At 43.4% G+C, this 14,933-nt stretch overlaps 1 protein-coding gene across 1 annotated transcript in view; it reads right to left on the bottom strand.

Annotated features, from left to right (window-relative positions):
* Positions 1–14,933, bottom strand: part of LOC140211868 (very long chain fatty acid elongase 6-like) — a 126,802-nt gene that overhangs the window by 13,184 nt on the left and 98,685 nt on the right. The window lies entirely within an intron of this gene.

Below are 14,933 nucleotides of genomic sequence, written 5' to 3'. Positions count from 1 at the left end.
GAGCACAGTACTCCAAGTGGGATCTGACCAGGGTCCTATATAGCTGCAACATTACCTCTCAGCTCCTAAACTCAATCCCACGATTGATGGAGGTCAATGCACTGTATGCTTTCTTAACCACAGAGTCAACCTGCGCAGCAGCTTTGAGTGTCCTATGGACTCGGACCCCAAGATTCCTCTGATCCTCCACACTGCCAAGAGTCTTACCATTAATACTATATTCTGTCATCATATTTGACCCACCAAAATGAACCACCTCACACTTATCTAAGTTGAACTCCACCTGCCACTTCTCAACCCAGTTTTGCATCCTATCAATGTCCCACTGTAACCTCTGACAGCCCTCCACACTATCTCCAACCTTTGTGCCATCAACAAATTTTACTAACCCATCCCTCCACTTCTTCATCCAGGTCATTTATAAAGCTCACGAAGAGTAGGGGTCCCAGAACAGATCCTTGAGGCACACCACTGGTGACCAACCTCCATGCAGAATTTGACCCGTCTACAACAACCCTTTGCCTTCCGTGGGCAAGCCAATTCCGAATCCACAAAGCAATGTCCCCTTGGATCTCATGCCTCCTTACTTTCTCAATAAGCCTTGCATGGGGTACTTCATCAAATGCCTTGCTGAAATCCATATACACTATATCTACTGCTCTACCTTCATCAATGTGTTTATTGGGATCCTCAAAAAATTCAATCAGGCTCGTAAGGCATGACCTGCCTTTCACAAAGCCATGCTGACTATTCCTAATCATGTTATGCCTCTCCAAATGTTCATAAATCCTGCCTCTCAGGATCTTCTCCATCAACTTACCAAACACTGAAGTAAGACTCACTGATCTATAATTTCCTGGGCTATCTCTACTCCCTTTCTTGAATAATGAAACAACATCCACAACCTTCCAGTCCTCTGGAACCTCTCCCGTCCCCATTGATGATGCAAAGATCATCGCCAGAGGCTCAGCAATCTCCTCCCTTGCCTCCCACAGTAGCCTGGGTACATCTCGTCCGGTCCTGGTGACTTATCCAACTTGATGCTTTCCAAAATCCTCTTTCTTAATATCTACATGCTCAAGCTTTTCAGTCCGCTCTAAGTCATCCCTACAATCGTCAAGGTCCTTTTCCGTAGGGAATACTGAAGCAAAGTACTCATTAAGTACCTCTGCTATCTCCTGCGGTTCCATACACACTTTTCCACTGTCACATTTGATAGGTCCTATTCTCTCACCTCTTACCTTCTTGCTCTTCACATACTTGTAGGATGCCTTGGGGTTTTCCTTAATCCTGTCCGCCTAGGCCTTCTCATGGCCCCTCCTGGCTCTCCTAATTTCTTTCTTAAGTTCCTTCCTGCTAGCCTTATAATCTTCTAGATCTCTCTCATTACCTAGTTATTTTGAACCTTTCATAAGCATTTATTTTCTTCTTGACTAGATTTACAACAGCCTTTGTACACCACTGTTCCTGTACCCTACCATCCTTCCCCTGTCTCATTGGAATGTACCTATGCAGAACTCCACACAAATATCCCCTGAACATTTGCTACATTTCTTCCATACATTTCCCTGAGAACATCTGTTCCCAGTTTATGCTTCCAAGTTCTTGCCTGATAGCTTCATATTTCCCCTTACTCCAATTAAATGCTTTCCTAATTTGTCTGTTCCTATCCCTCTCCAAAGCAATGGTAAAGGAGATAGAATTGTGATCACTATCTCCAAAATGCTCTCCCACTGAGAGATCTGACACCTGACCAGGTTCATTTCCCAATACCAGATCAAGTACAGCCTCTCCTCTTGTGGGTTTATCTACATACTGTGTCAAGAAACCTTCTTGAACACACTTAACAAACTCCACCCCATCTAAACCCCTTGCTCTAGGGACATGCCAATCAATATTAGGGAAATTACAATCTCCCACCACAACAACCTTGTTATTATTACACCTTTTCAGAATCTGTCTCCCTATCTGCTCCTCGATGTCCCTGTTACTATTGGGTAGTCTATAAAAAACACCCAGTAGAGTTATTGACCCCTTCCTGTTCCTAACTTCCACCCACAGAGATTCTGCAGACGATCCCTCCATGTCTCTCTCCTTTTCTGCAGTGGTGACACTGTCTCTGATCAACAGTACCATGCCCCCACCTCTTTTGCCTCCCTCCCTGTCCTTTCTGAAACATTTAAAGCCTGGCACTCGAAGTAACCATTCCTGTCCCTGCGCCATCCAAGTCTTTGTAATGGCCACAACATCATAGCTCCAAGTACTGATCTACGCTCTAAGCTCATCCGCTTTGTTCATAATACTCCTTGCATTAAAACAGACACATCTCAAACCACTGGTCTGACCACGTCTCTTTTCTATCACCTGCCTATCCTCCCTCTCGCACTGTCTCCAAGCTTTCTCTATTTGTGAGCCAACCGCCTCTTCCTCCGTCTCTCCATTGTTACTTTATCTTTCTGGTTGGAAGTCTTTTGATAGATACAAGAGGATTAAAAATACCATTCAGACATTTCACACATCAGAAGAACTCTTCCCTCATTTTAGCCACTTTTTATTTGCATTGAGAAGCAGCTGCCAATTCAATGGTTCCTGAGACTCTACAGAACTGTGATCAAACAAAAGAATTGAGGTGGAGACACTGGGAGATATTAGGGCAGAAAGGAGGTCGGTTGTGATGTAAAAAACTAAAGTACAGAGACCGAAGGCAGAAATCACTACATTTGGTGTTTATTCAGCTGATGTTTGGTTCTCAATGGTGGAGTGGTTAAATCTGAGACTAAATTAGAGAGGTGTAGACATCATAGAGGTGAAGGGTGTGGACACAGGGAGGGGAGAAGTGCAAGGAGGGAATCTAAAACTTCAGTGTCCCTTAGCAGGCAGTTCAGTCAGCAAACAGTGAGGATGACGTGAGAACTGGATGGTACAAGGTTAGGTTGAATTGTTCTCTGATCTTCGCAATCCATTGGCAAATGTTTTGTCACCACATGAGGAGACATCAGCGATGTGCTCTTCACTTGTGGTGTGTCCTCTGAATGCTTGGCCTTTATATACTTATCGATCAGCTGAATGGTCATCAATACAGAAACTCAATTGTGATGTAGGGAGGGGTCTCATCACTGACTGGCTGCATGTCGAACTCTGTGTGTTGTCTGGTATTTTGCCTGAATTGGCTTATAAATGGGGTCAAGGTCTACATGTCTGTTTATAGAATTGTTTGCGGAAATTCTCTTGCATTCTGCGTGTTTGTTTGGGTGGTGCAAGTGAGGATACAGATACAACTATTTTAGATGTTCTCAAATTTACAGAATGAACGAGTTCAGCCAGAAATATTATGAAATATGCAAGTCAGAGGTAGGAAACTGAGAAATTGAAAAGGGCTCCGAAAACATTCATAAGGATATTTCCAGTGTTTTATGGGGCTGCAAAATTACCTTGCAGCTTTTTGATTTAACCTCCCAACATACAAATCATGAGGGCAACTTCTGACTATAGCTTTTCCACAAACTATACCATGTTCTCCTAGCACAATATTTTTGTTTGAAGGGCATCAGGGAACATTGTATTTCATTTGGTGGAGAGCACGGACATGAACGCTTCAGAATGCCCAGCGGGTGGCTCAGACATTGCTTAGCACAGCTGAAACAACACCAGTGTCACACTTGGTGTGTGCATGTGTGTGTACGTGCCCAACCTTAGTCAAATTTCACAGCATTAGCTGGGAAGCATGAGCAATATTCAGAGGTGCTGTCTGTAAAAGGTGTTGCTATGGAAAATTGATATGCGTTCCACTCAGCCAAGAAAGAAGAAAAGGTTGATCTAAGACTTGAAAAAAAGCCAAGATCCCAACAAACAGGGTCGACACAATATTTACTAAAATATCTGTGCTTGTACTTAGCCTTTGAGTAAATTTGTCAGGTCACTTACTGAAATATTATTCTGAAAATTAGATGCATGTTTGCTGAAAAATAGTGATTCCGATCATTAGCTTTATTTCAGTGTCTAATTGTGTTCATGGTACACAAGTCAAGTAGTAATCTCAAAGTTCAAATTAAATTTATTATTGAAGTACCATATACTATTCTGAGATTCATTCTCGGAGTGATTCTTCTGAGTGTGAAGGCACATGCTCAACAATTCAGAAACAGGTTCTTTCCCCTTGCCATCGGATTTCTGAATGGACATTGAACACAACCTCTTTTTTATTTTTATTTTTCCACTACTTGTTTAATTTACTCGTGGAAAATTTTTTTTAAATAGTGAGGTTGTGTTCATGTGTATATATGTATATATATATATACACACACACACAATATATATATTTACTGTAATTCACAGTTTTGTTTCTATTATTATGAATTGCATTGTACCGCTGCCACAAAGATAACAAATTTCACAACACATGCCAATGATTTTAAGCCTAATTCTGATTCTAATTCTTGCTGTTTCATTAGAGACAGTGTAGAATCGTACACAGTGCTCTGCTTCACAAAGTGGGATGCAGACTTAACTCCACCACCCCTAGGGTTAGCGCGACCCTATTGCAGCTTGGGCTGTCAGACATCAGAGTTCAATTCAGGTGCCGACTGTACATAGGTTGTACGTTCCATGACCGTGTGGGTCTCCTCCCACAGTCCAAAGGCGTACCAGTTGGTCATTGTAAATTGTCCTGTGATTAGGATAGGGTTAAATAGTTGGGATGTGGGGCAGTGTGGCTTGTTGGGCTGGGAGCGCCTGTTCCATGCTGTATCTCTAAGTAAATAAATCCTCCATTTTGAAAAACATTATAGGTTTCATAAAAGCAAGCAGGTACACTCTCCAATCTGCAACCTTAATGTTGTGAAACATTCTTACAGAGAACGGAACAAGAAGCAGAGCTTCTTTCACACCCCGAATGTGCTGCCTATCGGCCCTTGCTATTTCTAGCATTTCCTACTTGTTATTCCCCAGTGCTCTGAAATACCACACTGGGGTCCTTCCTTCTTCACGTTCCCATGGCGTGCACGTAGATCAAGCTGTGAACAATTCTCTTCACCTACAGAATTGTAATCCCAGGTACAAGTTTCAATGTTAATGAATCGCACAATATAAATAAACTATAGCCCTAAGGCCTTCTTAATACAGTTTCCAGGCTGCTTATGGGTATGTTGCCAGGGAAAGGAATCATTACACCAAAGAACTTCAAACTGCCATACAAGAGGAAGAGGACCAAAATACATTGGCAAATGTCTCATTCCGGATATGTTGAAGTGCTTTATTCAACTAGTTAAAGCTCAAGCCTTAATTCAAAAGATTAAAGATGAGGTTTATTTGTCACATGTACACTGAAACATTCAGTGAAATGTGTCATGTGCATTAACGATGAACACAGTCCGGGACATAATGAGGTCCCACAATTGTCACCATGCTTCCGGAACCAACGTAGCATACCCACAACGTACTAACACATGTGTCCTCGGGAGGAATTGGAGCACCCAGAGGACACACATGATTAGGCAACTCAGGGGTCCTCTGGCATGACCTCTTCTTCCTGGATATGGATAGATTAGACTGTGAGTTCATTACTGAAGTTCTTCGCCATCATGTTTTTGAACTTCAACACGGACACCATCTGTCCCTGTGCTCTTGTTCTTTCTCAGCATGGTACCCTTCAATTCTTAAACACAAAATAATCTGCAGACGCTGTGATTAAAACAACACTTCCAGTACGCTGGATGAACTCAGCAGGTCGGGCAGCATCAGTTAGAAACGATGAGTCGACGTTTCGGGCCGGAACCCTTCGTCAGGACTGCAGAATGAAAGATGGGGAAGGATTTGAAGAATGCTTGTAGCTTCAGTTGAAAGACCAGTAATTTGAAAGACAAAGGGGTGGGGGAGGGGAAGCATTGACGTCATAGCCCTGAGAACAATGGGTAGTAGAAGAAGGAGGCAGAACCATGAGGGAGCTGGGGGAGGGGGCAGAGTGACATAGGGATAGAGGAAGGGAAGGGGAGGGAATTCCCAGAAGTTGGAGAATTCAATGTTCATACCAAGGGGCTGGAGACTACCTAGACGGTATATGAGGTGTTGCTCCTCCAGCCTGAGTTTATCCTCATCATGGCAGTAGATGAGGCCATGTATGGACATATCTGAAAGGGAGTGAGAAGCAGAGTTGAAGTGGGTGGCTATCGGGAGATCCTGTCTGTTGTGGCAGACGGAGTGGAGGTGCTCAATGAAGCGGTCCTCCAATCTGGCGGATGGAGTGGAGGTGCTCGACGAAGCGGTCCCCCAATCTTCCCCAACCCTTCAATTCTTGTCAGTCAGAAGTGGCTAGGCTGGACGAAATAGGCTGATGTGGGATGACGCCAAGGGGCTCACGTCAAGGACAGAGACATGGTTAGCAGCATCTTTGAAAATATTCTTCCTTGCACCTCCATACTGGGCTCTCAGTGGATGATTGGGTCTGTCGATGGCAATTATAGTGTTGAAGCACCTGTCCCTCCACCCATCACTTCCAACAGACTACCCGCTACACGTCAATGTACAGTCTAGATCACCTCCAGCCACGGTCACCACAACGGCATGCACGCAAGTCCAGAGGACAAATTCCAAGTCATCACCAATTTGTTCGCTGGAGTGCGTCAGAGCACAGCCTCTGCATAACATCTGAAACATACAAGCCCTCTCTCAAACTGCACACCACCACCCTCTGACAATAAATTCTACAACGAGACCCTGGAAAACATCGACCACTGTCCATATCTCATGAGCCACATCTCAAAAGATGAAATTCACCATTTCCTTCAGTGCACTAGGACAACCTTTGGTCAACTGGAGAAAAAGGTCCCAGAAAGTCAAGGCTACAGAGATTATGAACTATTGCACTGCAGTGATCCCAGCCCTCCTGAATGTTTTGAAACTGAGTTGACCTACAGCAGACACCTCAAGAAAGACAACAACAACTTCTTCCCTGCAAGATCTTCCAACTCTACTGGCAGGATAAGAAACTAACATCAGCATCTAATCTCATGCCAATATCCTCCAGCCCGAAGTCCCTAATCACATACAGCTACCTTTGTAGGACAGCCATATCCGTCATGATGTGTACTGGCAATGTTGGAACCCAAGTGCGGAAGAAAGACAAACTCCCATGTAGTGACGGTATCCAGAGTTTATTCATAGGAATTCCAACAGAAGATCGGTGACACCGTGGGTATAACATTCTCAAACCAGGACTCACAATTAGCACTAATCGGGTGCTCACTGAAATAATACAGGTAACAAGGAATCCCCAAGCCTATCAAAATAATGTAACATTTAAACGGAAAGCACAAGGAAACTGCAATACAAAGAGCAAGTCATTCGAGGAAAACAGAAGGACATCTAAACAGTTAACACCTCTTGTTAGACAACAATTAACTAATTCAGCTGCTATAAAAACCTCCGAGCCCAAAGCTCTCCGGCTCCCTGCACAGGCCTGAAGAGCTCATGGCACATATCACTCACGTGCTTGATTCCAGACTCCTGAACAGATAGGCTCTTCTGAGTCCTGTCCTGAGACCGGATTACCAGGAAGACAGAAGGAAAAGTTCAATACCTCCTTCAAATGCTGTAGCATCTCCACAGACCCTTGAGAATTACCCAGCCCATATCGGCATTGATTGGAGAAGGGGCATGCAAGATAGCTCTGAACCTCACTCATTACACAAAACAACCTCCCATCCACTGTCTCCAACTATGCTTCCCGCTGGCTTGGAAAATCGACTAACGTCATCAAGTACCACCCCCAACTTTGGTCACGTTCGTTTCTCCCCCTTCTTTTGGGCAGAAGTTACAAAAGCCAGAAGACACGAAACACCAGGCTCAAGGACAGCTTCAGGATTTCAAGATAACATATATGTACTTTGACAATAAATTTTACTTGACTATTGAAGGATAAACTTTTGTTCTCTATATCTATTTGTTCCTGGCCCTTGCACTTTATTCGTCTCACCGCACGGCATTTCCTGCTAACGGTAACACTATATGCTGCATTGTCTTCTTTATACTACCATAATATAATTAGGTATGGAATTTTATAGGTTGAATAGGTTAAGACTGTATTCCCTGGAGAGTAGGAGAATGAGGGGAGATTTGATAGAGGTGTACAAAATTATGAGGGGATTAGATAGGGTAAATGCAAGCAGGCTTTTTTCACTAAGGTTGGGTGAGACTAGAACTACAGTTTAAGAGCAAAAGGTGAAATATTTAAGGGGAACGTGAGGGGAAACCTTCATTTAGAGGGTGGTATCAGCTCAGAATCATGTTTACTAGCACTGACACACTCTATGTTGCGAAATGTGTTGTTTTGCAAATGTGGATGCCTTTTTTTAATAACACAATAAATTAAAAAAACTATAAGTCACAGTAAGAAATATAAAAATTAATTTAGTGCAAAAAGGGAGCGACATAGTGAGGTAGTATTCAAGGGTTCATGGACTATTCAGAAATCGACGGCAGAGAAAAAGAAGCTGTTCCTAAAACATTGAGTGTGTGTCTTCAAGCTCCTGTATCTCCTCCCTCATGGTAGTAATGAGAAGAGAGTATGTTCTGGGCGGGGGGTGATCCTTGATGATAGATGCCAGTGGAGGTAGTGGACGCAGATCCAATTGCAACACTTAAGAGAAGTTTCAATTAGTGGATGGATGGGAGGGGTAGAGGCAGGCCACGGTCCAGGCCATAGCAGAATAGCAGATTGGTATGGAATAGATGGACTGAAGGGCCTGTTTCTGTATTGTATTGCTCTATGACTCTATGGCACTTAAAACAAAAAAACTTTTCACGGTATCTTGATACAAGTGCCAATGGTAGACCTAACGAATGTCATAAACTGCCAAACTTCCCTTCCACATAAGCACCTCCTGCCCCGCCTGCCGCGGTGCCTGCGGGTCCACCGACCTCAGCAGCAACCTCACAACTACAAAACCGGAGTGGAAACAAGTCAACCGTGATGCTCAGGAATGACCTGAGCAGAATGTCAAGGAAATAACCAGACCCAAAATGACAGACGCTAATGAAATGCAGAAACCTCTCACCTGACAACTGGGTAATCAATATAAACAGCTTTGTGTTTCCGTTCGAGCAATCATTGTGAAAAAGCTTTGATTGGAAAGGAAATCATTATGCTTTGCCTTCCCACTCAAAAGTACCACTCAATAAATACAAAATTCTAAGCGGCTAATCGTGTGGAATTATTAAACTAGCTATTGTAGAAAGGAGGGGAAATGGGTGTTGTAGTGAGGGTACAGAATAAACTTTCTTTGTCCTGACGATAAGGAAATATAACGTTACTGGTGACACAATAGCTCAGCCACAGAGGGTGTGTGTCAGCCTCTCCCAAAGTGACTCATCCTATGTTCTTCAGGGACTGGCAGAGTGGAGTACGTAGAACACAGAACAGTACCGCACAGGAATAGGCCCTTCAGCCCACAATGCTGAGCTGAACCAGCTAAAAAGCAAATCGAAAACACAACCATTAATCCCTCCTACCTACACCACGTCCACATCCCTCCATCTTTCATATATCCATGTGCCTAACCAAACATCTGTATTTGCCTCTACCACCACACGAGGCAGCACATTACAGGCATCCATGACTCTCTGAGTTAAAAACTTTCTCCACATATCCCCTTTGAACCTAACCCCTCTCACATCAAAGCACGCCCTCTGGTATTAGACATTTCAACCCTGGAAACACATACTCTCTTGTCTACTCCACCTATGCCTCTCGTAGTCCGGTAAACCTCTCTCAGATCTCCCCTCAGCCTTCAACGCTTCAAACTAGACAACACAAGTTCATCCAGCCTCTCATTTACAGAGTTGCTACCTCACAGTCCCACCAATCCAAGTTCGATCCTCATCTCAGGCGCTGTCTGTGTGGAGCTTGCCTGTTCGCTCGGTGACTGTCTAGGCTTCCACTGGGTGCTCTAATGTCCTCCCACATCCTAAAGACGTGGGGGTTGGCAGTGTTGTGAGCAGTTTTGGGCCCCTTATGTAAGAACAGATGTGCTAACACTGGAGAGGCTTCAAAGGAGGTTCATGAAGATGATTCTGGGACTGAAAGGCTTATCATATGAAGAGCTTTTGATGGCTCTGAGCCTGTATTCAGTGGAATTCAGAAGAATGAAGGGCGATCTCTTTGAAATCTAGCGAATGTTGAAGGGCTTCAATAGAGTGGACGTGGAGAGGATGTTTCCTATGGTGGGGGAGTCTAGGATCAGAGGACACAGCCACAGAATACAGGGATGTCCTTTTAGAATGGAGATGAAGAGAAATTTCTTTAGCCAGAGAATGGTGAATCTATGGAATTTGTTGCCGCAGGTGGCTGTAGAGGCCAGGTCATTGGGTATATTCAAGGTAGAGGCTGATAGATTCTTGATTAGTCAGGGCATGAGGGAATACGGGGAGACAGCAGGAGATTGGGGCTGAGAGGGAAAATAGATCAGCCATGATGAAATGGCAGAGCAGACTTGATGGGCCAAATGGCCTAATTCTGCTCCTCTGTCCTATGGTCTTAGTTGTCCACTGAGTGTGTAGATAAGTGGTACAATCTAGGTGGAAGTTGAAGGGAATCTGGAGAGAATAAAACATGGGGGCACTATAGGACTAGATTCGTGTAAATGTGTGCCTGATGACCCGCATGGATTAGTTCGTTCATCATGTGCCGGGTCGTATGATGTGAGCGATCATGGTCTTTCCATCACCACGATTGTTCTTGGCAAATTTCCCTGCAGAAGTGGTTTGTCATTGCCTTGTTCTGGGCAATGTCTTTATAAGACGGGTGATCTCAGCCATTATCAATAATCTTCAGAGATTGTCTGCCTGGCGTCAGTGGTTGCATAATCAGGACTTGTGATATTCAACTCAAATCAATTCAATTCACTTAAGATTCCGTGAGGAACTTAATTTGTGCAGTGGTAAGGACAACATCACAGGGCTTAAGGTAAACACCACACTACATATAGTTAAATACAATATAAAATACTCACAACACTGAAAATTAATGCATGTAATTTAAAACACAACTACACATAATAAAATTGACTCTTTTTACTGTCAAAGGTACTATGCATACTATATATTCAAAACTGGGTGTTGAGTCGAATGGAGGAAGGCACAAAACAGAATAAGGCTCTTCTGATATACACCAGTTGCTGAAAAGACAATCCACCACCCGCTCCCATGGCTTCATGTGACCGATCTGGTGGGGGTGGGGGGGGGGTGCAGGCTCTCAGAGGGGAGAAGCATCTTACTCCTCCTTTGGTAGGGTGGTACCTGCACCCCACCACCCTGATCTGCATGGATAGTTGGACCAAAAGAATTGTCATATCTACCTGGCAGGCATAAGCAAATGAAGGGTCCTAATAAAAGGTTGTGGCTCAAAATATTGACTATCTATTCCTCTCCATCGATGCCGCCCGACCTCCTGAGATTCTGCAGCATGTTCAGGGCATTGCCCTGGATTTCCTGCATCTTCGGAATCTCTTGTGTTGTGAGGAAATGATGTCCGTCATTATGTATCTATCATTCTTGACACTGTCACCTTGTATTACACCAGAACAGACTGAATTCTGCGTGGCTGTAGGAACAAAAGAGGGCAGGTGGCCCTCTACTGGGATTTCTCAGTTTTATTTAGAATCGCAGTATCTTAACCTAATAAACTCTGTGTAACAGCTAAGTCAACACTCGAGGAAACAAATTGCAGAGGTCTCATCTAACCAGCTCCAGGTGTAATTTAATCAGGTTAAGTAACTCTGGTAGTTTTTATATAACAGACCAAGTGGTATGGTCTGTTATATAGACCATATGAGCAAGGTGCAATGCTCTATTACAGCTGGGGGCATCAGAGTTTGGAATTCAATCCCGGCATTCTCTGTAAGGAATCTGTACATCATCCCCATGGAATGCGTGGGTTTTCTCTGGGTGCTCCGCTTTCCTTCCACAGTCCAAGGATGTACTGGTCAGTAGGTTAATTAGACATTGTAAATTGTCCTGTGATTAGGCTAGGATTAATCGGGATTGCTGGGTGGCGTGGCTCAAAGGATCTCCAACTGAAATGTTAACTCTGTTTCTCTTTCCACAGACGCTGCTTGTCCTGCTGAGTGTCCCTGCAAGGATTTTCTGACTTCCAGTATCAGCAGTTATTCCGTCATGTTAATTACATGTTCCTTTTGACACTAAACTGTTGGTGGACACAATAAACGTTGGATGATAACTTGCCACGAAGCCCGTGAGTAGGGGAAGCACAGTAGTGGAGCAGTTAGCATAACATTATTACCATGCCAGTGACCTGGGTTTAATTCCAGTGCCACTGCCTGTCTGGACTTTGTGCGTTATCCCTGTGGCTATGTGGGTTTTGACCGGGTGTTCTGGTTTCCCCCCACACTCCAAAGACCTACAGGTTAGTAGATTAATTTGTTACATGGGTGTAATTGGGTTCTGGAAGGATCTGATACCGTGCTGTACCTCGAAATAAAATAAAATTTGGAACAGCGTCCCATTTCCTCAAGTCCGGATGTGCTGTGGCTACTCAGATCCAACGATTGCTCATGCGTTGGCTTTAGGTAGTGAAAGGTTAATCTCCAAAGTTGATTCTGTCAAAGTGTAATTAGATTTTTCAAGGGCAGGTGCTTGAACGGGGATCCACATTACATTTAAGATTGGCCAATGAGAAAATGCTAATGTTGGAAGGAGACAAACAGCAACATCGCTGGAAAATTCATGAAGCTTTGCTCAAGTCCTTCAAGGCAAGGGAAAGGTCAATACTTTACCATTTCTCCCCTCTCCTGAGAGCACTAGATTGCAATGTTGCTATTTGTTGTTGAAATTGTTCATGGTGCACTTTTTTTTAATAACAACCCAGCACTTACACAGCGTCTCAAGTGCTGACACAGATGCAACCTCCAGCATGTACATGGAACTATGAAATTTAATCAGCAGACTTACTTTCCTAATGGTTTGATCACCAGAGTAAGAAATGTACAAATATTTAACAGGAATTCACATATGTTAAGTATAGTGTAGGTTTATATGTTTTTAACCATATGTACATCAAAACAAACAGTGAACTTTGTCATGCCCACAATGCCTTGCAGAACAGCACGGAGCACAGCAAACCAGAACATACCAAGAAACTAAGCAACAACACTTCACTAACACACATACACACTTCTAACCCGACCATCCAATTCAAGGTTCAACATGTTGTGTGTTCAGAGATGCTCACTGTTGTAATGCATGGTTATTTGAATTACTGTCGCCTTCCTGTCAGCTTGAACCAGTCTGGCCATTCTCCTCTGACCTCTCTCATTAACAAGGCATTTTTGTCCACAGAACTGCCACTCACTGGATGTTCTTTGCTTTTCGCACCATTCCCTGGAAACTCTTGAGAAGGCAGTTCATAAATATCCCAGGAGATCAGCAGTTTCTGAGATACTCCACCTGTCACCAACTATCATCCGACTGTCAGTCTCTTAGATCACATTTCTCCCCCAGTCTGACGTTTGGAAATAAAAAACAACTTCTTGACCATGCTTTTATGCATTGAGTTGCTGCCACGATTGGCTGATTAGATTTTTGCATTGATGACCAGGTGTACCTAATAAAGTGGCCACTGGTGCTCAGCCACCTGAGCTATACATTTTCCCAAGTGGCCACTGAGCATCCAAGTGCAATCGAGCTCATCACACATCCCTACTTCCTCCACGTGGCCCCGCATGCTCTTTCAAGTATTTATCCAGTTCCCACTTCAGTGCTGAAAATGACTCTGTTTCCACTACTCTCTCACAATGCTTTCCCATTCTTTACGCTTCTTCCATCGTAATTTTTTTTTTGTGAATTATCTGCTACCTCCCTTATTTTTTGAGCTACCAACCCCCATGTGGCAATCCAGCTCCGATAATTCCTTGAAGCTGGTCATGAGTTTGCCAGCTTTTCACGTCAACCAACCTGTTTGTATTTGTGGAATCCTCATTTATAAAGGGCAGCAGCCAAATGAAGTGGAATGTGAAACCAATCCTGTGTATAATTACTTTCTGATTATCAGTGGCTTTATCTTCAATTGTGAAGTAGAAACAATCACTTGAATGTCTTGACACCAATAATTTAATGCCCAGTTCAAATGTCAGGCTAAATTGTTAGCTTCACATTTACGTGTCAATCTGAAGCCCTCAAGAGTGTTAGTTACCTACTCTATTTGATAAAATATTTCAGTTTTATATGCCAGATTTAATGCCATTTTGGCTCCTTGTTCTCCAATGTTGTCTGCTAATATATTACTTGTGATCTTTCTCAGTTCCTCTTGGGATGTAGGCATCAGTGACAAGCTCAGTGCTTATTACCTGCCCTTGAGATATTCTTGGGTTGCTTTATCCTTTATTGTGTATTTATAGAGTGAAGATGGCCAGTACAAGGGGGCATAATTTTAAGGTTATTGGAGGAGAGATGTCAGAATTAAGTTCTTTCCACAGAGAGTGGTGGGTGCATTGAACATGATGCCAGGGGTGATGGTAAAGGCAGGTACATTAGGGACACTTAAGAAACTCTTCGATAAGGACATGGATGATAAAAAAAAATGGAAGGCTATGTAGGAGGTAAAGTTCAGATAAATCTTAGAGGATGTTAAAAGATCAGCACAACATCATGGGCCAAAGGGTCTGTACTGTGCTGGAATGTTCGATGTTCCATCTCCCCCACTACGTCAAAAGCTGAGAACACACACCCTCACCACGGAAATTTGCCTGTTCTTGCTGCTGGCTTAAAGGAGATTGGCTAGAAATTTAGATGTACAAAGTTGATTAATCCAGTTTTGGGAAGTTAAACCAATTTTACCTTAGTTTCTAATCAGTAATGTCGCTGCTGTTTCTCCAGCCTTCAGGTCAGCCAAATAATGTCAACATTGCACAGTGCATAAAATTTGT

Source organism: Mobula birostris, chromosome 18 (genome assembly GCF_030028105.1).
Source record: "Mobula birostris isolate sMobBir1 chromosome 18, sMobBir1.hap1, whole genome shotgun sequence".
In the NCBI taxonomy this organism is placed as follows: domain Eukaryota; kingdom Metazoa; phylum Chordata; class Chondrichthyes; order Myliobatiformes; family Myliobatidae; genus Mobula; species Mobula birostris.
The sequence above is the reverse complement of the archived record's forward strand: the minus strand, read 5'-3'. Positions and strand labels throughout refer to the sequence as shown.